This window comes from Bubalus kerabau, chromosome 9, assembly GCF_029407905.1.
Source record: "Bubalus kerabau isolate K-KA32 ecotype Philippines breed swamp buffalo chromosome 9, PCC_UOA_SB_1v2, whole genome shotgun sequence".
Taxonomy (NCBI): Eukaryota; Metazoa; Chordata; class Mammalia; order Artiodactyla; family Bovidae; genus Bubalus; species Bubalus kerabau.
The window spans coordinates 79,477,692-79,502,053 of NC_073632.1; the positions used below are offsets into that span (position 1 = coordinate 79,477,692).

The 24,362-nt window shown below is 35.3% G+C and overlaps 1 protein-coding gene across 1 annotated transcript in view; it reads left to right on the forward strand.

Annotated features, from left to right (window-relative positions):
- The first annotated feature begins 237 nt into the window (after nt 1-237).
- EYA4 (EYA transcriptional coactivator and phosphatase 4) overlaps nt 238-24,362 on the forward strand; it is a 358,775-nt gene continuing 334,650 nt past the window's right edge. The window contains exon 1 of the mRNA XM_055535668.1: nt 238-486. The gene's annotated coding sequence lies outside the window, so the exon portion shown is untranslated. The remainder of the gene's footprint in view (nt 487-24,362) is intronic.

Sequence of the window (24,362 nt, forward strand, 5' to 3'; positions counted from 1 at the left end):
TGTAAACTTGATCCCATCTGTTCTTATTCAAGGAAAGAAGGGGAAAATAATTAAAATCAGGCCCCACTAATTAGAGGAAAATTGTATGTAAATAACAGGAAAGTTTTCATGTTTTGGTTTTCATTTTTATGGTTAACATTGCTACCAAGGCTTTAACTGACTGTTGGGTCTAAAGGGTTATGTGCTTTTTTTAAGTGACATGTGCTCCTGGCCAAGTACTGGCTGGGACATGTTGTGAGTAGTTTTAGATCATCACAGCTCTGGCTATTTTAGTCTGTGTCACTGCTTGGAGTGGTAATTAATTTGCATGATCCTAAAAATCATAATTATGAAAATTTTGGTATTTGATAAGAATAACTTATATTCAGTCTTACTAAGAAAGTCATGGAACATTTAGCAGAAGGGCAAAAAAAATCTATACAGTGCCAGCAAATATCTCACATAGAAGCAGACAGCTGAAGCCTCCACAGAGCTTAACTTGTCCTTGTAAGTAATTTGTGGAATATTATGTGCTTGCTAATTAACTGTGTTCTGCACTTTAATTATATCTCTATCAGTAATAATATGTGTTGCATTTGTTTTTGGTTTTAATCTAAAGGTTCTTTCATGGACAACATTTTTAGCCAATGCTAATTTTAGCTCATTTTCATATAAATAATATTTATAGAAGACATATACAAATGATATTTGCACCCATATAGTATAGTATTTCATTATTTCTCTCTAGTAAATCAACATGATTTTTTTTAGAAAGCCTAATACCATTGTTAGATTTCTTTCTCTCTCCTTTGGGCCTGATTTCTTTTCTTCTTTTAATTCAGTTTGTCTTGTAACAGCTAAATTTCTTAACAGTTCTTCTCATTCTTCAAATCATAAAAAGAAAAAAAAAAGTATAAAGAAAAGGATTAAGAAATTTATAATTAATGTCTAAGATGTCGAAGTATGATCTTTTTTTATTTTGGGGATCATTCAAATTATGAATATTGAAAAATAGTATGTTGCATAGGTAAACTATGATCTTCAGTGCACTGATATATTTTTGTAAGATCTCTGAAAATTACTCAACAACTGAAAACTACTCAACAACTGTATTTTTAGTCTGTGTCCCTATTGAGTTGATAACAGGCTCAATAATAATGCATTATGTTTTAGAAAAGCACTTATGTTGGTTAAAGTTATAGGTGCATGATTAAAGGAAATTAAATGTAATTTAGAGTCAGAAGTTCTGTATTTAAATATTAATTATAGTCTGTTCAGCAGCTTGACTTTTTTTGGTTTTTATTTTATATAGGAGTATAGCCAGTTAACCATATGATAGTTTCAGGTGGACAGCAAAGAGACTCAGTCATACGTATGCATGTATTCCTTCTCCAAACTCTCCTCCCATCCAGACTGTGACACGACACTGAGGAGAAATATTATATGACATCTCTTGTATGGGGACTGTAAAAAGAAATGATACAAGTGAACTTATCTACAAAACAGAAACATACTCACAGGCTTAGAGAATGAACTTTTATGGTTGCTAGGGGGAGAAATGGGGAGAAAGAATAGTTAGGGAGTTTAGGATCAACATGTACACACTGCTATATACTTAAAGTGGATAACCAACAAGAGTCTACTCTATAACATAGGGAACTCAGCAGTTTGAATTTAGATCAGTTATTTTCTTCGAACTGCTTGCTATCTCTAAAATGAGGATAATTAATAATAATAATCTGCTTTTACAGAGTTTTAATGAGGACCAATACTAAAGTTTATATTTACAGTTTGTATAAGCAATTTGTCAAGAATTAGTATGCTAGTCTATAAAAATTCTTGTTTAATAGTGTTTGGGGGAAATGACAGAGGGAGAAAAGTAAAAACTAATTCCTTTTTGTTTTCTTACTGGTTTTTCATTAATTTCTCGTATCTATTTTAGAAAAGTTGATAAGCAGTGACACTGCTTTATTATGCCTTTAACAAGTAAGCAGCAGTCGTGAGGAAGTCATGTGTTCTGAATTTAGAGGTCTGTGTTCTATTTTCACCTGTTGCTAACTCAGTGGAGTCAGAGGTCCTTGTGCTCTTCATAACTCTGGTTGTCCTTCTAGAAAATGGGAGCAGTAAGGATGGAAAATCTAACCACCCACCTTTACTGCTCCTGGCCCTCCTCAACCACAGATGGGTAGCTTGTCTAAGTGACTGGAAGGACACAGGTCTGTGGGGAGCGCCCCCTCCGTCCCTTCTCATACTGGTGCTGGACACCCTAAGAGTTGATCCTGGGAGCCTGGTGGCCCCGGTTCACTTTCTCAGAGCCGTGGGATTGGGAGAAGAAGAAAATTACTGGTAGCCCTCCCTTCTGGCATGGAATAGCAACTCTGCTAGAAGCATTTTAAGGTGTAAAGATACCAGAACCTATTCTTCATACTGAGATTACAGGACATGATCCATGGGGTCTTGTGTTTGCTGCTCCTCCTTGGAGAGAAGTAGGTATAATATGATATAGGGGTTTTGTTTTATTTGAAGTTGCGTGGTTTTTGTTTTTTTCCTTTTTCCTCTGGGAGAAATTGTTTACTTGCTTCTTGTTCCATGAATTTTTTTTCTCGGTAATGTTAGTGGATTTGTGCTCCTAGGAAGAGAGAGAGAGAGAGAAAGGGATGGAGAGAAGGAAGTGTAGGAAGGCAAGGAGAGAAAGAGGGAGAGAAAGAAACAAAAGGAAAAAAATAAGAGTTGGACCAATATAATATGTACATAATAGGCTCAAAATAAGAAAATTTTGCATTTGTTCTATGGACTTATATCAAGCATACTTTAGAATCTGATGTTTCTTTCCCTGAAATGAATTTCTATGTAATATTAACTTGAATTTGTTAAAAAACTACACATACCTGAAAGTAATATTTTTATTTAGATGAATGTCATCTTTTGTCTCTCCTTTAGAAAACTAATAAAACCCTCTTAGCTACAATTTGATATATTTTAGTGGTAAAATGTTATTCTAAAATGTACTTTTGAAGTAATACTTCTTCAAAATACTCTTCAGAATATAAGCAGCCCATAGTTGTAGGGGAAAAAAAAGAGAAGCTAAAATGCTGTGGATTTAGGATTTTAGTTGACATTTTAGTTCTTACTCCCCAAGCCCTGTTACATTGTTTTATAAACATCTAATTTAGAAATGTTATATGAGTTAGTATGAGTTGCCTAGATATTAGTTATGTTGTATTTTTCATATGTTTCATAATGAATGTCTCAAATATTCTTAAGTAAACATTAACATTTAAACATTTAAAAAACACTCTATCATTAAAAATATACCAGGTAGATACTTCAATAATTTCCTAAGAGTATAATCCATGCTTCTAAATTCAGTTTGCTTTCTCTCTGTGTTCCATTTGTATTTCCTTCAAATCACATTGCCTTGTATGCTTTCTCTCAAGCATACCTACAATAAAGCCATCTGTTGTCTAACGGTCATTCCTACATGAATCATGCTCTGTCAAAATTTTGAGGTTTATAAGTGTTCAGTTAATTGAGCAGCCTGACCAGCTGAATACTTGTAAGTGCTTTATAATATCTTTCAACACTTCAAAACTTTGGCCCACTTAAAACTCCAGAATCCCAGAGCAAATGGGAGAAGTCATTCATATGGATTCTTGCTGATAAAACTAAAACCATGCGTTTGCATTTCTCACAATTTGGAATAAAGTAAATATAGTTCTACTCTTAAATGTTTATTTTTCAACTGTGTCTCTGTTTTACCATAGCTAGTGATTGGGAAGTGAAAAACTTATCCAATCAGCCAATTATTTTGACAGCCTTATTCTAAACACTAGCTTGACCTTTTTTTGTCGTTAATTGGGTGTTTTGGCATCATGAATGCTTATAGTTTCTAAGAATATAGTCAATCTCTCTCTCTCTTTTTCTCCCTTTTTCAATTTTTTTTCATAGTGATGAGATAGTGAACATGAATGCATAAGTAAATAATTATAACCTATATGGCAGCCACCCACCCCAATTGTCTTCCAAATATTTCTGTGCATTGCTGGGGCCATATATTTTCATGGTCTTTCCTGGCCTCAAGTTCCAGAATTCACAGATTTTGAGTCTCTCTCTCTTATATTATTAGTTCCACCCTTTCTGCTCTGCATTAAACATGGAACTGAGCCCTCTTCCTTCATTCCTTCAAACACACACACACACAAATCTGCTCATAAAATGTTATCTTTCAGTGTAGCTGATTTACTGAGAGCTTGTTGAGACTAAGACAGTTTATGTAACAATCATACGTAAACATATTGGTATGTAAACATGTTGGTATGCATATTGGTGATTTCTCTACTTAAATGTATGTTGACCCCAAGTCATACATCATATGGACTAAAAACCCTCTTCTCCTTTATAGGATAATACCTCTTTTCTCCAACGAACCCCCAACTCAGCTCTGAGTTTCCAGGGCATATGTAAAGATTCACTAAGTCTTCTGAACATCTACTTCAGTTATTACCCTTTTTCTGTCCTTCACCAATATACACAAGGGGCAGTGAGGAGTATAGAAAAGTTTTACTTTACCCTTAAGGGATATTCATGGCCAAACACACACACACACACACTTAAAACACAAATGCATGCCACTCACCCTACACTCACACCCCACAGAAAGCAAATGTATCTAGTCAGTTTCATTCCTTCTGTATGACTTTTGTACCTTCCTATCTCTGTGCTTCTTATCATAACTGATTTATTCTCATGATGTGTGCTTTAGAAAAAATTTCTCCTTTTATAAACGACGTTTCAATATACAGCAACATCATCTCACCCCACAGTAACATCAACCAAATTCTTTGTAAAAATTAATTTTATTTCTTTGCAAGAAATTATCACCCTCTGAGATTATCTTTTTTTTATTTAAATATTCTCAATTGTCTATCCTTGAAGAGAGGGTCCACTTTTATACTGCTTACTGCTGTATCTCTAGGACCAAGAAATGTGAGTGATAGTAAGTGTTCAATATATTTTTAAAAATAAATAGTTGTGTCCATTGTTAAAAATTTTTTTAAATGAATTTGCTTAATAATTTTAAAAAGTATGACTTGTCTAATACATTTTAAAGGGCACATCATATTATCTGTCCCATAATAGTTAGCATGAATTGAGTAATAATTATAACCAGGACTTCCTGAGACTTACTTGTGGTAAAGACCACCATTTACTATGCTGATATTTAGAATTCAATGTTCAGAAGAAATAGGATTAGCTTGGGAATTAAAACAGCCTCAATAAAGATTAGCATCATGGAAATCTAACCCAATCCCCACATTTAACATTTGTGGCAACTGAGACAAAGAAAAACTATCTTGCCCAATATTAATGGTAAATTTAAGTCTGGAATTCAGGTTTCTTGAGTCTCAAATGACTAATTTTCCCTGTAAACCATGTCCCAAGTCCTAATCTAAGAGTAATCAGTTACTTCGTGTTTTCATTTTTAGAATAAGCAGGTGAAATTAGATGATCTCTCAGCATTTGCAGTTCTATTACTCTCTTTTTTCCTTCCCCTATGTTCATCAATTATTCCACAACTTGACTGGAATCAGTCTCCTTACATTCTCATTCATATTGTCAAGATCCTACCCAGTGATACCTTGAGCCCCTTAACAGCTCTAAATGTCTATTCCTTACAATGAGGGAGACCCAGGTTCGATCCCTGGGTTGGGAAGATACCCTGGAGAAGGAAATAGCAACCCACTCCAGTATTCATGCCTGTAAAATCCGATGGACCAAGGAGTCTGTGGGGCTACCATCCATGGGGTGGCAAAGAGTTGGACACGACTGAGTGACTTCACTTTCACTTTCACTGAGGGCTATTGGTGCATTTGACTGGCTGCTGCTGATACACAGCACAGCAGAATTTACAACTACTGAATCTACACAAGTAGAACAATAAGGATGCTCTGACCATTTACAAGCACTTCTTTGAAGGACTTCCTGAGCATCAAAGAATAAGCCATAGCCAATCAAATATAATATAATACAGTCAGTTCAGTTCAGTTCAGTTGCTCAGGCATGTCCAACTCTTTTCGACCCCATGAACCACCACATGGCAGCCCTCCCTGTCCATCACCAACTCCCGAAGTCCACTCAAACCCATGTCCATCGAGTCGGTGATGCCATCCAACCATCTCATCCTCTGTTGTCCCCTTCTCCTCCTGCCCTCAATCTTTCCCAGCATCAGAGTCTTTTCAAGTGAGTCAGCTCTTTGCATGAGGTGGCCAAAGTATTGGAGTTTTAGCTTCAGCATCAGTCCTTCCAATGAACACCCAGGACTGATCTCCTTTAGGATGGACTGGTTGGATCTCCTTGCAGTCCAAGGGACTCTCAAGAGTCTTCTCCAACACCACAGTTCAAAAGCATAAATACTTCAGTGCTCAGCTTTCTTTATAGTCCAACTCTCACATCCATACATGACCACTGGAAAAACCATAGCCTTGACTAGATGAACCTTTGTTGGCAAAGTAATGTCTCTGTTTTTTAATATGTTGTCTAGGTTGCTCATAACTTTCCTTCCAAGGAGTAAGCGTCTTTTAATTTCATGGCTGCAGTCACCATCTGCAGTGATTTTGGAGCCCCCCCAAAATAAAGTCTGACACTGTTTCCCCATCTATTTGCCATGAAGTGATGGGACTGGATGCCATGATCTTAGTTTTCTGAATGTTGAGCTTTAAGCCAACTTTTTCACTCTCCTTTTTCACTTTCATCAAGAGGCTCTTTCATTCCTTTTCACTTTCTGCCATAAGGGTGGTGTCATCTGCATATCTGAGGTTATTGATATTTCTCCTGGCAATCTTGATTCCAGTTTGTGTTTCTTCCAGCCCAGCGTTTCTCATGATGTACTCTGCATGTAAGTTAAATAAGCAGGGTGACAATATACAGCATTGATGTACTCCTTTTCCTATTTGGAACCAGTCTGTTGTTCCATGTCCAGTTCTAACTGTTGCTTCCTGACCTGCATACAAATTTCTCAAGAGGCAGGTCAGGTGGTCTGGTATTCCCATCTCTTGCAGAATTTTCCACAGTTTATTGTGATCCACATAGTCATAAGGCTTTGGCATAGTCAATAAAGCAGAAATAGATGTTTTTCTGGAAGTCTCTTGCTTTTTCAATGATCCAGCAGATGTTGGCAATTTGATCTCTGGTTCCTCTGCCCTTTCTAAAACCAGCTTGAACATCTGGAAGTTCACGGTTCACATATTGCTGAAGCCTGGCTTGGAGAATTTTGAGCATTACTTTACTAGCGTGTGAGATGAGTGCAATTGTGCAGTAGTTTGAGCATTCTTTGGCATTGCCTTTCTTTGGGATTGGAATGAAAACTGACCTTTTCCAGTCCTGTGGCCACTGCTGAGTTTTCCAAATTTGCTGACATATTGAGTGCAGCACTTTCACAGCATCATCTTTCAGGATTTGAAATAGGTCAACTGGAATTCCATCACCTCCACTAACTTTGTTCATAGTGATGCTTCCTAAGGCCAACTTGACTTCACATTCCAGGATGTTTGGCTCTAGGTGAGTGATCACAGCATCATGATGATATGAGTTGTGAAGATCTTTTTTGTACAGTTCTGTGTATTCTTGCCATCTCTTCTTAATATCTTCTGCTTCTGTTAGGTCCCTACCATTTCTGTCCTTTATCGAGCCCATCTTTGCATGAAATGTTCCCTTGTTATCTCTAATTTTCTTGAAGAGATTTCTAGTCTTTCACATTCTATTGTTTTCCTCTATTTCTTTGCACTGATCACTGAGAAAGGCTTTCTTATCTCTCCTTGCTATTCTTTGGAATTCTGCATTCAAATTCTGCATTCTTTTCTTTTCTCCTTTGCTTTTCACTTCACTTCTTTTCACAGCTATTTGTAAGGCCTCCTTGCATTTCTTTTTCTTGGCGATGGTCTTGATTCCTGTCTCCTGTACAATGTCACGAACCTCCATCCATAGTTCATCAGGCACTCTGTCTATCAGATCTAGTCCCTTAAATCTATTTCTCACTTCCACTGTATAGTCATAAGGGATTTGATTTATGTCATACTTGAATGATCTAGTATCAAATTGAAGTTAAAGTCACTCAATACAGACCAAGGTTAAAATTAAAGCACCTTAGGATAAAATTGTTAGGACTGTTTGGTAGCCAATGTGTTTGTTTTCAAATTAAATTGCCTGTTCATCATGGGGGAAAGTATGTTTTCTCTCTTCTCGATGCTATTAGTTTTTGCTTTCAAATGAAACAGATATCTATAAACATATGTATATGAATATTACAGGCTAGAAAGGAATCTCATTCACTGGTGTAAAGTCCTTGGATAAACCAAATTTAGTCTATTTTAATTAGTTTGTTACCCAGTCTTCTTTAATATCTCATAAAAGTTTTTAAATCTACCAGTTTAGTTCAAGGTTTTCTGCAGTTTAAACTTTTTCTTTTGAGAAAGAAACCTGATTAAGTTAATTTTTTAAGATATTACATAAATTCAGAAACTTTATTTTTCCTCTGTTTTAGGAATTTTCAGATACACTGGGGAAGTTAGCATTTTCTTAATGCTATCATTGGGCCTAAAGAGGAGTTTCCTAATACTGCTTGTACAAGTGTGAGGAAAGGTAATGCCTTGTCCTGTGCACTGCCATAATTCCCTGCCTGTTCTCTCTGTTGCCTTATAGTGTCTAGAGCATTTGGTTAAATCAGCCTTGGTCTAACCAGGAAAACAGTTAAGAAGTGACTACAAGAAATAGGAGAAGAGAATAAAATATAGGGGCAAAAACCTGAAGTGTGTTTCAGGAGAGAATATCAACAATTTGAGATTTTCTATGTTTACATTATATTGATACATCACCTAGTGTTAATCTTGGATCTCTGGACTCTTCTGGGGCATTCAAGGGAATCCATACATTTCCCAAACTTTAATATAAAACTGTGAATGCACATTCTTTGGGAGGTGAGAAACAACCCATAATTTTCGTCATATTTTCAAAGGGGGTCTATAAACCCTCAAGAAAAGCTAAGAAGGACAATATTAATAGATTCTTAGAGAATAAACATCATAAAGATGGAAAAGAGTTAATTAATATAAATTAGCATCTCTCCTCTTCCCATCTCCAATTGCCATTTTTCATTTTCAAACCTGGAAATCATATCCAACCTTAGGGCTGTACAGCTGAAGTAGGTGATAATTCTATGAAGATTTAGGCAAGGAAGTTTAGAGTGAGTTAAAAAGTAAGAAAGTAAATTTTATTAGAAAACAAAAATAAGGTTTGGCTAAATGGTAAAATAATAATTTTTATGTGCGTAAAACTTTAACATAAAGATATAAAGCAACTGTTTTTCATCTCCTATTAATTTGTTTTCATTGGTAACAGCAACCAATGTTTATTAAGAACTCACCATGTGTCTTCAATTGTGTGTAAGCATATATTTTTACACTGAGTTCTCATAATGAGCCAATGCAAGAAGAAAATATTTCCTTTAATGTTTCAGAGAAGGAAACTGGAATCATCCTGGCACATCAGGAAGGATTTCCAAAAAGAGATGATATGATGTTCAATTTCCAAAGATCAATGTGTACATTTTGGAAGGGATGTGAAGTTCAAGATGGAATGGAGGGAATACAGGGACTAGGGAAGGAGCAGAATAGGAAGAGTAACAAAGTTAGATGTCATTTAGGAAGAGACTGATGAGGAAGACTGAAATTTTGTCTTCTGGGATCTGCAGTAGAAGGGACTTACACTGAATCAGGATGAAGCTCTACACCAAAGCTGGGGAGTGAGCAATGTATTTTAGAATTTTTTCCAATTTCTCCCAGCTTTGACTCTTCAAAACCTGAGATTTAAGTCTCCTTAAGCCACATGCATATTCAGAATGTATAAATAGGTCAAGAATAGTTGACTATCTTAAGAAATTTCTCAACTCCTCCAGGGCAAGGAGACATGGATAGGAAATATGTTGACCCTGAAGACTCTAAGTGGAGGATGTGAAGCCACTGCATCCCTCAAAATGGCAACAACCATCTTTAAAACATAAAATAAGCCCATGGGTAGATTTAAGAATGTATTAAAAATACATTGTGGGGACGTTCCTGGAGGTCCAGTGGTTGAGACTTCATCTTCCAATGCAGTGGATGTGGGTTTGATCCTTGGTCAGGGAGCTAACATCCCACATGCCTCGGGGCCAAAAAAACAAAACATAAAACAGAAGCAATATTGTAACAAATTCAATAAAGACTTTTAAAATGGTCCACATCAAAAAACTTTTAAAATATGTATATTTATAGAGCTGGACATGACAGAGCAACTAAAATATAAATATATATATTGCAAAGAACCCAGAAATCTCATTTCCAAGTATATACCCAAAAGAATTGAAAGCAGAAGCTCAAAATGGATCTTTTTAAACCCATATTCATAGCAACATTTTTATAATAGCCAAAAGGTAAAGGCAACCCAAGTGTTCATTGATGGATGAATGAATATGCAAATATGCTGTTAATATATGCATACAGTGGGAAATCATTCCACCTTAAAAAGGAAGAAATTTCTAACACATGCTATAGTAGTGATGAACCCTGAAGATAGCATGATCAGTGAAATAAACCAGCCACAAAACGACAAATTTTGTATGACTGCATTTATACGAGGTATCAGGGTTAGTCAAATTCATTGAGACAGAAAGTAGAATGTACTTTCTGGTACAGGCAGGAGTGAATAGTGAGGAGCCATTGTTTAATAGGTACATAATTTTGGTTTAGGAAGATAAAAATTATTTTGAAGATAGTGGTGATGGTTATACAACAGTGTGAATGTACTTAATGTCATTGAACTGTGCTTCAAATTATCAAATGGATAAAGTTACATTATGTATATTTTATCAATCAAAGAGAATAAAGCACAAGTTAATTTATTTGATAAATTTAAGGTTGATTTCTAGTCCTAGTCTTTAAATACATAAATGCAATTAAAATCCATTCTGAATAAGGCTGGGTTAAAAATTATACATTTGTAAAACATAGTAGGTAATAGATTTACATATGTGAGATCAATATAAATGCTTTGCCTTAAATTCTTGTATATTATATAGCTTGATTTAAATATGCTTAAATAGTATATGGTTAACATTGTATATCTTTGGGTTATTTATTGAATATAGTCAACTTAGAATTTCAATATCCATACTCAATATGTTGTTTGACATGGTTGATGAGTAGTGGCTTATGTGGTAGGAAAATATTTTACCAGGAACTCTTAGCTAATGGGAAGGCCAATAAGATATATTCTCAACACTTTAAAATGGTGGTATATTCACAGAGTGCATAGTCTAATAGATGGCTAACAATTTGACAAATATAATTTTTTTTTAATTAAATACACTGGAATGTTTCTATATAATGTTTTCCAGGGGTCTGGAGTTTTTTCAGTGTTACATGATCCTCTTTGGGCCCTAAGCCAGTTCTTTAAAAAATGAACATTAGCGAAAAGAAAATGTTAAATGGAGGCATATTGTGATGAATTTCACTGTCTAGTATTTATTTAAAGGATTTAACCTAATATACAACACAGTGAAACTTTGGTTTCTCATACATAATGTATTAAAAGTTTTAGTCCCTTAGAAAACATTGCCAGTGAATTACAGTGAATAACAAATCCATATATACTTAGAGCTAGGATTTTTTTTACTAGAGTTTATTTTTTCATAGCTGTCTTGAATGGATATTTTAAACTTAAATGGGTTCCATTTCTCCTAAAATAAAGCATCTTTAGAGGAGAAATTTTAAGGGAACAGATGAAATTTCATTACCACGCATGTGGTCACACCTTGTCAGAATTTAGGTCCTAAATTTCACTGTGATATTGATATTTGCACACATTTAAAGTGACATTATTTGGCAAAAGAACAAGTATCTAGTTTGAGTTAATGGTGCACATAGTGATGACTAACCACGTACTACAAGGTTAAAACAATTTTAAAATTCACTTGTTAATGTGATAAGACCAGGCTTGTGTTTTTCCTAAGCTCATTTTCAACTGGCTTTTTTGTTCATCCAATAGGTGAATAAATGTTTGCAACTGACAGATGTATTCTTGACTCAAATAGAAAGGACAGGAGAGTGAGATATTAACTGGTAAAGAGTGATTCACACCTTCATGCACATAAACCCTTATTTTAAAATTGAGCAGTGTTTTGAGTATGACTTACCCTAGCCTGACTCTAAACCAAGGATTCCATCTACGTGAATGGAGTAATGAAATTAATCTTGTTGAAAAACACATTTCTAGAAGAAATCTGTTCTAAAGAATAATTTATTAGGTATAAGTTATCTTAGAATTTCTCTTCCTTCTCCCTATAACTCTTCCTCGCTCAACATATCATCCCACAAAAAATCGGTGAAACTAAAGAAATTCCATTAAATGCTTAGATTTTACCTTCCTTGTTAATCTCATTCTACAGCGATGCTCTTCACAGCTAATGAGTCTTTTGATAAGGAACTTAATAGGTATTTAACAGCCACCATTTTAATCTTAATTTTCTATGGATTGATTCTGTCAATAACTTATTTTAAAAATGGACCACAATTGCTTGTAATTGTGTTAGTTTCTGCTGTACAACGATGTGGTCAGTAACTCTTAATGATTATTTAATACATTTTTGGTTTTGTTTGATGATTTGAAAAATCAGAGCTTGCCATGGTTATGGTCATTGCTGCTGTGCAATATATTCAATTGTATCTTCTGTTCTTCATCTCATTTTTCCTCCTCATCTTCCCTCCTTTCCACCCTCCTAGCACAGAGCAAACTCTGAAACTGACTTCACTGCTCTGCCTCACAGGAGCTCTTCTCTGTTGGCCCTCATAAAGTCTTACCCTCTGCATACGGAGTCTAGACCATGGCCAAGGAAGACATAGAAGACCCATGTACAATCATGCCCACCCATCTGAATAGCTCCCTCAGTATTAAGATCTCTCAAATTTCACCACCTTTTACATGTCTGTAATCAGTTAACTGCCTCCTCAGGTACACAAAGTTACTATGGTCCATTAGGGTTCCATCTTCTTATGCCTGAGAGATGAGTCTTCCCATCCTCTCAAAAATGACAGTTCTTCACCACATGTTGACCAATGCTTCAAAAGTCCTTGTCACAAATTTTACCTATGTTTGTAGTGATTAGCAGTTTGAAAATAATCTTCTTAGCAATTACTGTATTTTGAACAAAATGGGAAAACTTACAGAATTCTTTTAAAAAGTTTTTTAGATATGTAACACATCATAAAATCCATCCTTTTAATATGTAAAATTCAGTGGTTTTTAGTTACATATTCATGAAGTTATGCAACCATTACTACTATTCCAAAGCATCCATCTTTTGGTTCAGCACCAAACAAGAAACCTCATACACATTAGCAGTCACTGCCCCTGGAAATCAATAATATATTTTTGTCTCCACAGATTTACCTGTTCAAGACATTTTATATAAATGGAACCATACAATATGCAGTTCTTGAGACTGGCTGCTTCTATTTAGCATAATGTTGTCAAGGTTCATCTGTGTCACAGCATTTATGGGTACTTCATTACTTTATATTGCTAATATTCCATTGTGTGGATAGATCACATTATTTATCTATTCATCAGTTGATGGTCATTTGGGATGTTTCCACTTTTTTACTATTGTGAATAATGCTGCTATCAACATTCATGTAGAAATTTTGTGTAGACATATGTTTTCATTTCTCTTGCATATATCATTCCAGGAGTCGCATTGCTTGGTCAAATAGTAATGCTATGTTCAACTTTTAAAGAAACTATCAGGCTGTTTTCCAAAGAAGCTAAACCATTTCACATGCCCAGCACAGTATGAGGGTTCCAGTTTCTCCACCTCCTGGCCAATGCTTGTTATTTTCTGCCTTTTTGATCACAGCCATTTTAGTAGGTTTGAAGTGGTATCTCACTGTTGTTTTTATTGAGTTTTTCAGATAGCTAATAATGTTGAGCACATCTTTTCCTGTGCTTATTGGCTCTTTATGGATCTACTTTGGATAACGGTCTATTCATATTTTTATTTTTAATCGGCTTTTTAAAAATGACTGAGTTGTAATAGCTATTTACATATTCTCAATATCAGTTCCTTATTAGATATATGATTTACAATCTTCCATTCTGTGTGTAGCTTTTTCACTTTTTTGATGGTGTCTTTTGAAACTCTAAAGTTTTTAATTTTGATGATATCTAATTTATCTTTTGTTGTCCTACTGCTGTTGCTCAGGATTTTGGTATCATATGTAAGAAACAGTTGACAAATTTGCCGTCATGAAGATTTGCATCTTTGTTTTCTTCTAAGTGTTTTATAGTTTTAGCTCTTTTGTTTGGATATTTCATCAATTTTGAGCTAATTTTTGTATATGTTAGAGGTACAACTTCATTTTTTTGTATGAGGTTTCTAGTTATCCCAGCACCACTTGTTGAAGACTATTCTTTTTTTTTTTTCTTTTTTGGTCAAACCATGTTTATTTATTTATTATAAATTTATTTATTTTAATTGGAGGCTAATTACTTTACAATATTGTATTGGTTTTACCATACATCAAAATGAATCTGCCACGGGTATACACGCGTTTCCCATCCTGAACCCCCCTCCCACCTCCCTTCCTGGACCATCCCTCTGGGTCATCCCAGTGCACCAGCCCCAAGCATCCTGTATCATGCATCGAACCTGGACTGGCGATTTGTTTCATATTTGATATTATACATGTTTCAATGCCGTTCTCCCAAATCATCCCGCCCTCTCCCTCTCCCAAAGAGTCCAAGAGACTGTTCTATACATCTGTGTCTCTTTTGCTGTCTCACATACAGGGTTATCGTTACCATCTTTCTAAATTCCATATATATGTGTTAGTATACTGTATTGGTGTTTTTCTTTCTGGCTTACTTCACTCTGTATAATAGGCTCCAGTTTCATCCACCTCATTAGAACTGATTCAAATGTATTCTTTTTAATGGCTGAATAATACTCCATTGTGTATATGTACCACGGCTTTCTTATCCATTCGTCTGCTGATGGACATCTAGGTTGCTTCCATATCCTGGCTATTATAAACAGTGCTGCAATGAACATCGGGGTACACGTGTCTCTTTCAATTCTTGTTTCCTCAGGGTGTATTCCCAGTAGTGGGATTGCTGGGTCATAAGGCAGTTCTATTTCCAGTTTTTTAAGGAATCTCCACACTGTTCTCCATAGTGGCTGTACTAGTTTGCATTCCCACCAACAGTGTAAGAGGGTTCCCTTTTTTCCACATCCTCTCCAGCATTTATTGCTTGTAGACTTTTGGATCGCAGCCATTCTGACTGGTGTGAAATGGTACCTCATAGTGGTTTTGATTTGCATTTCTCTGATAATGAGTGATGTTGAGCATCTTTTCATGTGTTTGCTAGCCATCTGTATGTCTTCTTTGGAGAAATGTCTATTTAGTTCTTTGGTCCATTTTTTGATTGGGTCGTTTATTTTTCTGGAATTGAGCTGTAGGAGTTGCTTGGATATTTTTGAGATAAGTTCTTTGTCAGTTGCTTCATTTGCTGTTATTTTCTCCCATTCTGAAGGCTGTCTTTTCACCTTGCTTATAGTTTCCTTTGTTGTGCAGAAGCTTTTAAGTTTAATCAGGTCCCATTTGTTTATTTTTGCTTTTATTTCCAGTATTCTGGGAGGTGGGTCATAGAGGACCCTGCTGTGATTTATGTCGGAGAGTGTTCTGCCTATGTTCTCCTCTAGGAGTTTTATAGTTTCTGGTCTTATGTTTAGATCCATTTTGAGTTTATTTTTATGTATGGTGTTAGAAAGTGTTCTAGTTTCATTCTTTTACAAGTGGTTGACCAGTTTTCCCAGCACTACTTGTTAAAAAGATTGTCTTTTCTCCATTGTATATTCTTGCCTCCTTTGTCAAAGATAAGGTGTCCATAGGTGTGTGGATTTATCTCTGGGCTTTCTATTTTGTTCCATTGATCTATATTTCTGTCTTTGTGCCAGTACCATACTGTCTTGATAACTCTGGCTTTGTATAGCAGAGCCTGAAGTCAGGCAGGTTGATTCCTCCAGTTCCATTCTTCTTTCTCAAGATTGCTTTGGCTATTCAAGGTTTTTTGTATTTCCATACAAATTGTGAAATTATTTGTTCTAGCTCTGTGAAAAATACCATTGGTAACTTGATAGGGATTGCATTGAATCTATAGATTGCTTTGGATAGTATACTTATTTTCACTATATTGATTCTTCCAATCCATGAACATGGTATATTTCTCCATCTATTAGTGTCCTCTTTGATTTCTTTCACCATTGTTTTATAGTTTTCTATATATAGGTCTTTTGTTTCTTTAGGTAGATATATTCCTAAATATTTTATTCTTTGCATTGCAATGGTGAATGGAATTCTTTCCTTAATTTCTCTTTCTATTTTTTCATTATTAGTGTATAGGAATGCAAGGGATTTCTGTGTGTTGATTTTATATCCTGCAACTTTGCTATATTCATTGATTAGTTCTAGTAATTTTCTGGTGGAGTCTTTAGGGTTTTCTATGTAGAGGATCATGTCATCTGCAAACAGTGAGAGTTTTACTTCTTCTTTTCCAGTTTGGATTCCCTTTATTTCTTTTTCTGCTCTGATTGCTGTGGCCAAAACTTCCAAAATTATGTTGATTAGTAGTGGTGAAAGTGGGCACCCTTGTCTTGTTCCTGACTTTAGAGGAAATGCTTTCAATTTTTCACCATTGAGGATAATGTGTGCTGTGGCTTTGTCATATATAGCTTTTATTTTGTTGATGTATGTTCCTTCTATTCCTGCTTTCTGGAGAGTTTTTATCATAAATAGATGTTGAATTTTGTCAAAGACTTTCTCTGCATCTATTGAGATAATCATATGGCTTTTATTTTTCAATTTGTTAATGTGGTGTATTACATTGATTGATTTGTGGATATTGAAGAATCCTTGCATCCCTGGGATAAAGCCCACTTGGTCATGGTGTATGATCTTTTTAATGTGTTGTTGGTTGCTAGATTGTTAGAATTTTGTTAAGGATTTTTGCATCTATGTTCATCTTTTCTTTTTTTGTGGCATCTGGTTTGATATTGGTGGCATCAGGTTTTGGTATTAGGGTGATGGTGGCCTCATAGGATCAGTTTGGAAGTTTACCTTCCTCTGCAATTTTCTGGAAGAGTTTGAGTAGGATAGGTGTTAGCTCTTCTCTATATTTTTGGTAGAATTCAGCTGTGAAGCCATCTGGTCCTGGTCTTTTGTTTGCTGGAAGATTTCTGATTACAGTTTCCATTTCCGTGCTTGTGATGGGTCTGTTAAGATTTTCTATTTCTTTCTGGTTCCGTTTTGGAAAGTTGTACTTTTCTAAGAATTTGTCCATTTCTTCCAAGTTGTCCATTTTATTGGCATATAATTGCTGATAGTAGTATTTTATGATCCTTTGTATTTCTGTGTTGTCTGTTGTGATCTCTCCATTTTTGTTTCTAATTTTATTGATTTGATTTTTCTCCCTTTGTTTCTTGATGACTCTGGCTAATGGTTTGTCAATTTTATTTATCCTTTCAAAGAACCAGATTTTGGCTTTGTTGATTTTTGCTATGATCTCTTTTGTTTCTTTTGCATTTATTTCTGCCCTAATTTTTAAGATTTCTTTACTTCTACTAGCCCTGGGGTTCTTCATTTCTTCCTTTTCTAGTTACTTTAGGTGTAGACTTAGGTTATTTATTTGACTTTTTCTTGTTTCTTGAGGTATGCCTGTATTGCTATGAACCTTGCCCTTAGCACTGCTTTTACAGTGTCCCACAGGTTTGGGTTGTTGTGTTTTCATTTTCATTCATTTCTTACATATTTTGATTTCTTCTGTGATTTGTTGGTTATTCAGCAGCATGTTGTTCAGCCTCCATATGTTGTAATTTTTAGTAGTTTTTCTCCTGTAATTGAGATCTAATCTTACTGGATTGTGGTCAGAAAAGATGCTTGGAATGATTTCAATTTTTTTGAATTTACCAAAGCTAGATTTATGGCCCAGGATGTGACCTATCCTGGAGAAGGTTCCGTGTGTGCTTGAGAAAAAGGTGAAATTCATTGTTTTGGGGTGAAATGTCTTATAGATATCAATTAGGTCTAACTGGTCTATTGTATCATTTAAAGTTTGAGTTTCCTTGTTAATTTTCTGTTTAGTTAATCTATCCATAGGTGTGAGTGGGGTATTAAAGTCTCCCACTATTATTGTGTTATTGTTAATTTCCCCTTTCATACTTGTTAGCATTTGTCTTACATATTGTGGTGCTCCTATGTTGGGTGTATATATATTTATAATTGTTATATCTTCTTCTTGGATTGATCCTTTGATCATTATGTAGCATCCTTCTTTGTCTCTTTTCACAGCCTTTGTTTTAAAGTCTCTTTTATCTGATATGAGTATTGCTACTCCTGCTTTCTTTTGGTCTCTATTTGCATGGAATATCTTTTTCCAGCCCTTCACTTTCAGTCCGTATGTGTCCCCTGTTTTGAGGTGGGTCTCTTGTAGACAACATATATAGGGGTCTTGTTTTTGTATCCATTCAGCCAGTCTTTTTCTTTAGGTTGGGGCATTCAACCCATTTACATTTAAGGTAATTATTGATAAGTATGATCCTGTTGCCATTTACTTTACTGTTTTGGGTTGGAGTTTATACACACTTTTTGTATTTCCTGTCTAGAAGAGATCCTTTAGCATTTGTTGAAGAGCTGGTTTGGTGGTGCTGAATTCTCTCAGCTTTTGCTTGTCTGTAAAGCTTTTGACTTCTCCTTCATATTTGAATGAGATCCTTGCTGGGTACAGTAATCTGGGCTGTAGGTTATTTTCTTTCATCACTTTAAGTATGTCCTGCCATTCCCTCCTGGCCTGAAGAGTTTCTATTGAAAGATCAGCTGTTATCTTTATGGGAATCCCCTTGTGCGTTATTTGTTGTTTTTCCCTTGCTGCTTTTAATATTTGTTCTTTGTGTTTGATCTTTGTTAATTTGATTAATGTGTGCCTTGGGTTTATCCTGTTTGGGACTCTCTGGGTTTCTTGGACTTGGGTGATTATTTCCTTCCCCATTTTAGGGAAGTTTTCAACTATTATCTCCTCAAGTATTTTCTCATGGTCTTTCTTTTTGTCTTCTTCTTCTTCTGGGACTCCTATGATTCGAATGTTGGGGAGTTTAACACTGTCCTGGAGGTCTCTGAGATTGTCCTAATTTCTTTTAATTCATGTTTCTTTTTTCCTCTCTGATTCATTTATTTCTACTATTCTATCTTATAGTTCACTAATCCTATCTTCTGCCTCCATTATTCTACTATTTGTTCCCTTCAGAGTGTTTTTGACCTCATTTATTGCATTATTTATTATATACCGACTCTTTTTTATTTCTTCTAAGTCCTTGTTAAACCTTTCTTGCATCTTCTCAATCTTTGTCTCCAGGCTCTTTATCTGTGATTCCATTTTGATTTCAAGATTTCGGATCATTTTCACTATCATTATTTGGAATTCTTTATTAGATAGATTCCCTATCTCTTCCTCTTTTGTTTGGTTTGGTGGGCATTTATCCTGTTCCTTTACCTGCTGGGTATTCCTCTGTCTCTTCATCCTGTTTATATTGCTGTGTTTGGGGTGCCCTTTGTGTATTCTGGCAGTTTGTGGAGTTCTCTTTATTGTGGAGTTTCCTTGCTGTGGGTGGGGTTGTACAGGTGGCTTGTCAAGGTTTCCTGGTTAGGGAAGCTTGTGTCAGTGTTCTGGTGGATGGAGCTGGATTTCTTCTCTCTGGAGTACAATGAAGTGTCCAGTAATGAGTTATGAGATGTCAGTAGGTTTGGAGTGACTTTGGGCAGCCTGTATATTGAAGCTCAGGGCTGTGTTCCTGTATTGCTGGAGAATTTGCCTGGTATGTCTTGCTCTGGAACTTGTTGGCCCTTGGGTGGTGCTTGGTTTCAGTGTAGGTTTGGAGGCATTTGATGAGTTCCTGTCTATTAATGTTCTCTGGAGTCAGGAGTTCTCTGGTGTCCTCAGGATTTGGACTTAAGCCTCCTGCTTCTGGTTTTCAGTCTTATTTTTACATTAGCCTCAAGACTTCTCCATCTATACAGCACCGTTGATAACACATCTCTTTTTGAAGACAATGGGCTGCTTTTCTGGATGCCTGATGTCCTCTGCCGGCATTCAGAAGTTGTTTTGTGAAATTTACTCAGCGTTTAAATGTTCTTTTGATGAATTTGTTGGGGAGAAAGTGGTTACCCGTCCTATTCCTCCGCCATGTTAGGACCGCCTGAAGACTGCTGCTGCTGCTGCTGCTTCTAAGTCGCTTCAGTTGTGTTCGACTCTGTGTGACCCCTTAGACCCACCATGCTGGAGTGGGTTGCCATTTCCTTCTCCAGTGCATGAAAGTGAAAAGTCAAAGCAAAGTTGCTCAGTCGTGTCTGACTCTTAGCAACCCCATGGACTTCAGCCTACCAGGCTCCTCCATCCATGGGATTTTCCAGGCAAGAGTACTGGAGTGGGGTGCCATTGCCTTCTCCAGCCTGAAGACTATTCTTCCTCTATTGAAATGTCTTGGTACCTAAGTTGAAAATCAACTTATCATAAAGAGAATCTATTTCTGGATTCTCAGTTCTATTTTGTTAGTCTTAATATCTATAATTATGGTAATGCCACCCTGTCATAATTACTGTAGTGTCACAGTAAGTTTTCAGACGAGGAACTGTGAGTCCTGCAACTTTGTTCTGTTTTAAGATTGTCTTAGGTCAGTTGCTTTCCATATAGAATTTAATATTAGCTTGTCAATGTCTGTAACAACAACAACTAAAACAGCTATAATTTTCATAGAGATTATACTGAATCTGTAGATCAATTTGAGGATTATTGTAATCTTAACACCTAAAACCTTTCAATTTATGAATATGAATGTCTATTTATTTAAGTTAATTTCTTTCAACAACATTTTCTAGTTTTCAGAATTAGAAGTTTGTTTTTTGTTAAATTTATACCTACATGTTTTATCTATTGTTAATAGAATTATTGTTTTAATTCCATTTTTGGTTTGCTAATTCCTACTGTATAGAAATGTAATTGAATTTTTTGTGTATTGATCTTGTATCCTGAAACCTTGGTGAAATTAATTATTGGTTCTAATCATTTTTAATATAATCTTTAGGAATTTCATGTCATTTTCAAGGAGAGATGGTTTTACTTCTCTTTTTCCAATCTGAATGCCTTTTGTTTCATTTCTTGCCTAATTACCCTGGCTAGAACCTCCAGGGCAACACTGATTAGCAGTAGCATATTAAAATCTCCCTGCCTCCAGCTCTGCCTCTGGCCCCAACAAAACTAATCTCTACACTGCACTCAATCATTCATTGAATATGAAATTTATTCAGTAAACATTGAACATACACAATGTATAAGGCATTGTTTTAGGGGTCACTTCTATTCAAGGTGAACAGTTGTCTTTACAAAAGACAAATCTAACTATGACAATCTTCTATTTAAAACTCTGTAGCAATGGTGCCTCATTATTATTGGAAAAGGACTAACTTCTTTACAGGGCTTACCAGACCCTGCCTTTCCTAGAATGATGTAAACCTCCAGCTTCTTTTCCTGCTGCTTCTGTCTTGAATACACTTCTCTAGGCAAACTCAATTGATTTTAGTTTTTCAAAATCTCAGTACAGTTGAGCCTCCTGATTTGCAGATTCTATATTTGCAAATCCACTGACTGGCTACCATTCATTTGTAACCCTAAAGCCAATACCCACAGGGCTTGCCCTTTTTATGTGACATTTTTCACATTTTTGTGCTTTTTCTTGGTGACTGCTTTTTAGAATGACCTTCAAGTATTGTCTAGTGTTCCTATGTTCAAGAAGGCTGTGATGTGCTCTGTGGAGAAGATATGTATGTTAGATAAACTTTAGGCATGAATTATAGTGCTGTTGGCCAAGTTCAATGTTAATGAATCAACAATGTATATTAGATAAAGTATCTTTAAACAGAAACACACTGAAACAAGATTGTGTATTGTTCACTAGATGAAAATTATTATGACTAAGACTTTCAAGAGCCAACACTCAATTTCTCCTGGGAGCAATGATTCAGTATTTGATGATCTAGTTTTGGGGAACATTACTACTGTGAAAAGTAAGAATCCTCTGTATGTAAAATGGTAATAATGAAAATATAGAAATAGCTAAAATGTACTGAGTGTCAACTATGTTCTAATCCCTGTGTTAAATAATTTACAGACTTTAACTTGTTAATTCCCATTATTTAGGAATTCCCTGGTGGTTCAGTGGTTGGGACTTGGAGTTGTCACTGCTGCTGTGGGACTGGATTCCATCTCTGGACAGGCAACCAAGATCTCACCAGCCATGCAGTGCAGCAAAAAGAGAGAACAAAACCCATTATTTTCTTTAATTCATGAGATAGGTACTGTCCTGACCCCACTTTTCAGATGAGTTAACTGAGGCTTTAAGGATATTAACAGGTTCTCCCCATAAGGCTTGGATTTTTTTCCCCTGGTAGACTGAATTCTAGGCTGGGTTATTAAAAATATTCTTGAATGATAAATTACTTTGTTGTATTCTATTCTATTTGAATTTGTAAGTATAGCTTTAATATATTTCTTGGTTTTTATTTTGTCCTTTTATAAGAAGTTATAATTAACTATCTTTGACCCAGTGTAGTCTTGTGTTCTATCTGTGACATTTTAGAAGTCTTGAATTTGTTCCTCATTTTAGAAGGTATGAAAAAAAAAATTCCTTTAAGAGAACAAAGATTATTTTCTATCCGAGTTCCTGGAGACATTGAAAGTGGCAAAGTTCCTTAAAATATGTTTTCTCTATCTGTAAATTGGGAGAATTGTAAGGTCCTTAACAATACTCTAAAATTAAACACACACACACACACACACACACACAACTTTATCACTATTAAATTTAAGGAAAACTGAAAATTCATTTGAAATGCTAATTTTCAGTATTTTTATGATTTATTCTAAAAATTTGAAACACAGCCCACATGACATAATGAAGAATTATTTTTATTTTATTTGATAGAGAAAACATGAAGGTTAAGTGCTTCTCAAACCACTGGCTATAGACATGAATGAAATTAAGTATTTTTTGAGTCTAAATTTAAACAGCATTATTCTCCAATATTATCTATTTGACATCAAACAAGGTGTCACTAGAGAGAATTATAGTATTCAATTAACACTGAAGTTACTCATTATCAGTAAGCCTTCTGTGATTTGTGATGGAGAAAATGAGGTTTACCTAAGGAGGAAGATAATGACAAGCTCAAAAGGAAAATGCCTATTGATGGCCAATGAAAAACAGAACCAAAAAAAAAAAGGCGCACAACTTTCAAAACATAATTTTATATCTCATTTAGAATTCTGTCACAGGGCTCTGTTAATTGTAGCTGCAGATATTTATAAAGTTTCTTATGGTGGGAGGCCGGCCCAGAAAAGTGCTTTAAGAAATCAGGGCCTAAGAAAGGTGGGCCAGTCCTTTTCCAAAAAATATGATATTCTCAAACACATTTCAACTGATCATTCCCCAAGTTCAGAACAGCCTATTGATTTAAGAATATATGTTTCTATTTCAAATATGAGGAGCCAGGTATCTTCTTTTTAAAAACAGTTGGCTATAGGAAGGAGAAAAGAGTCATAGGGTTGAAACTCTGTGGAGATTAAGTAGCCTTTTTGTTGAAAGACAAAAGCAAAGTTATCAGTGCTAAGGGAAATCGATCAATCAGAGAGGAAAGAAGTTGAAAATCCCTTTAACCTATGTAGATCTTGGTTTGAGGCGATCTTTGCTCTCCTTGCATTCATTTTGATATTTGGCAAATCTAATACAGTTATGTAAAGTTTAAAAATAAAATAAAATTAAAAAAAAAAAAAAAAAAAGAAAGAAAGAAAGGAATCCCCTGGATAGAACACTGAGTGAAAACAAGTGACTACTGCAGGTTCTCTCCATAGAAAGAGAGCTGCTTCAACACATAGACAAAAATAAACACAGTAAGAGTTCCCTTTCAAGAGCTCGAGGTGCTTGCATGGTAACACTGTTAAACATACAGGGAAAAGTAAACATTATTAACTGGTATTAGAAACATATTCAATAGAATTTAAAGTGCAGGACATTTTATATTACTTTGTTTCTCAAATCTCTGCCATATTTTTTAACCTCATCAGAAGGATTTCTGAAGAACATATTCTATGTTGGGTGCCTGCCATCTCTTTTTTTCAAAATGTATAATTTATATTTTAGTCGTAATTTCAAATTCTTTTAGGCATTCATTCTTCAGTCTGTTTCTATAGTTCAT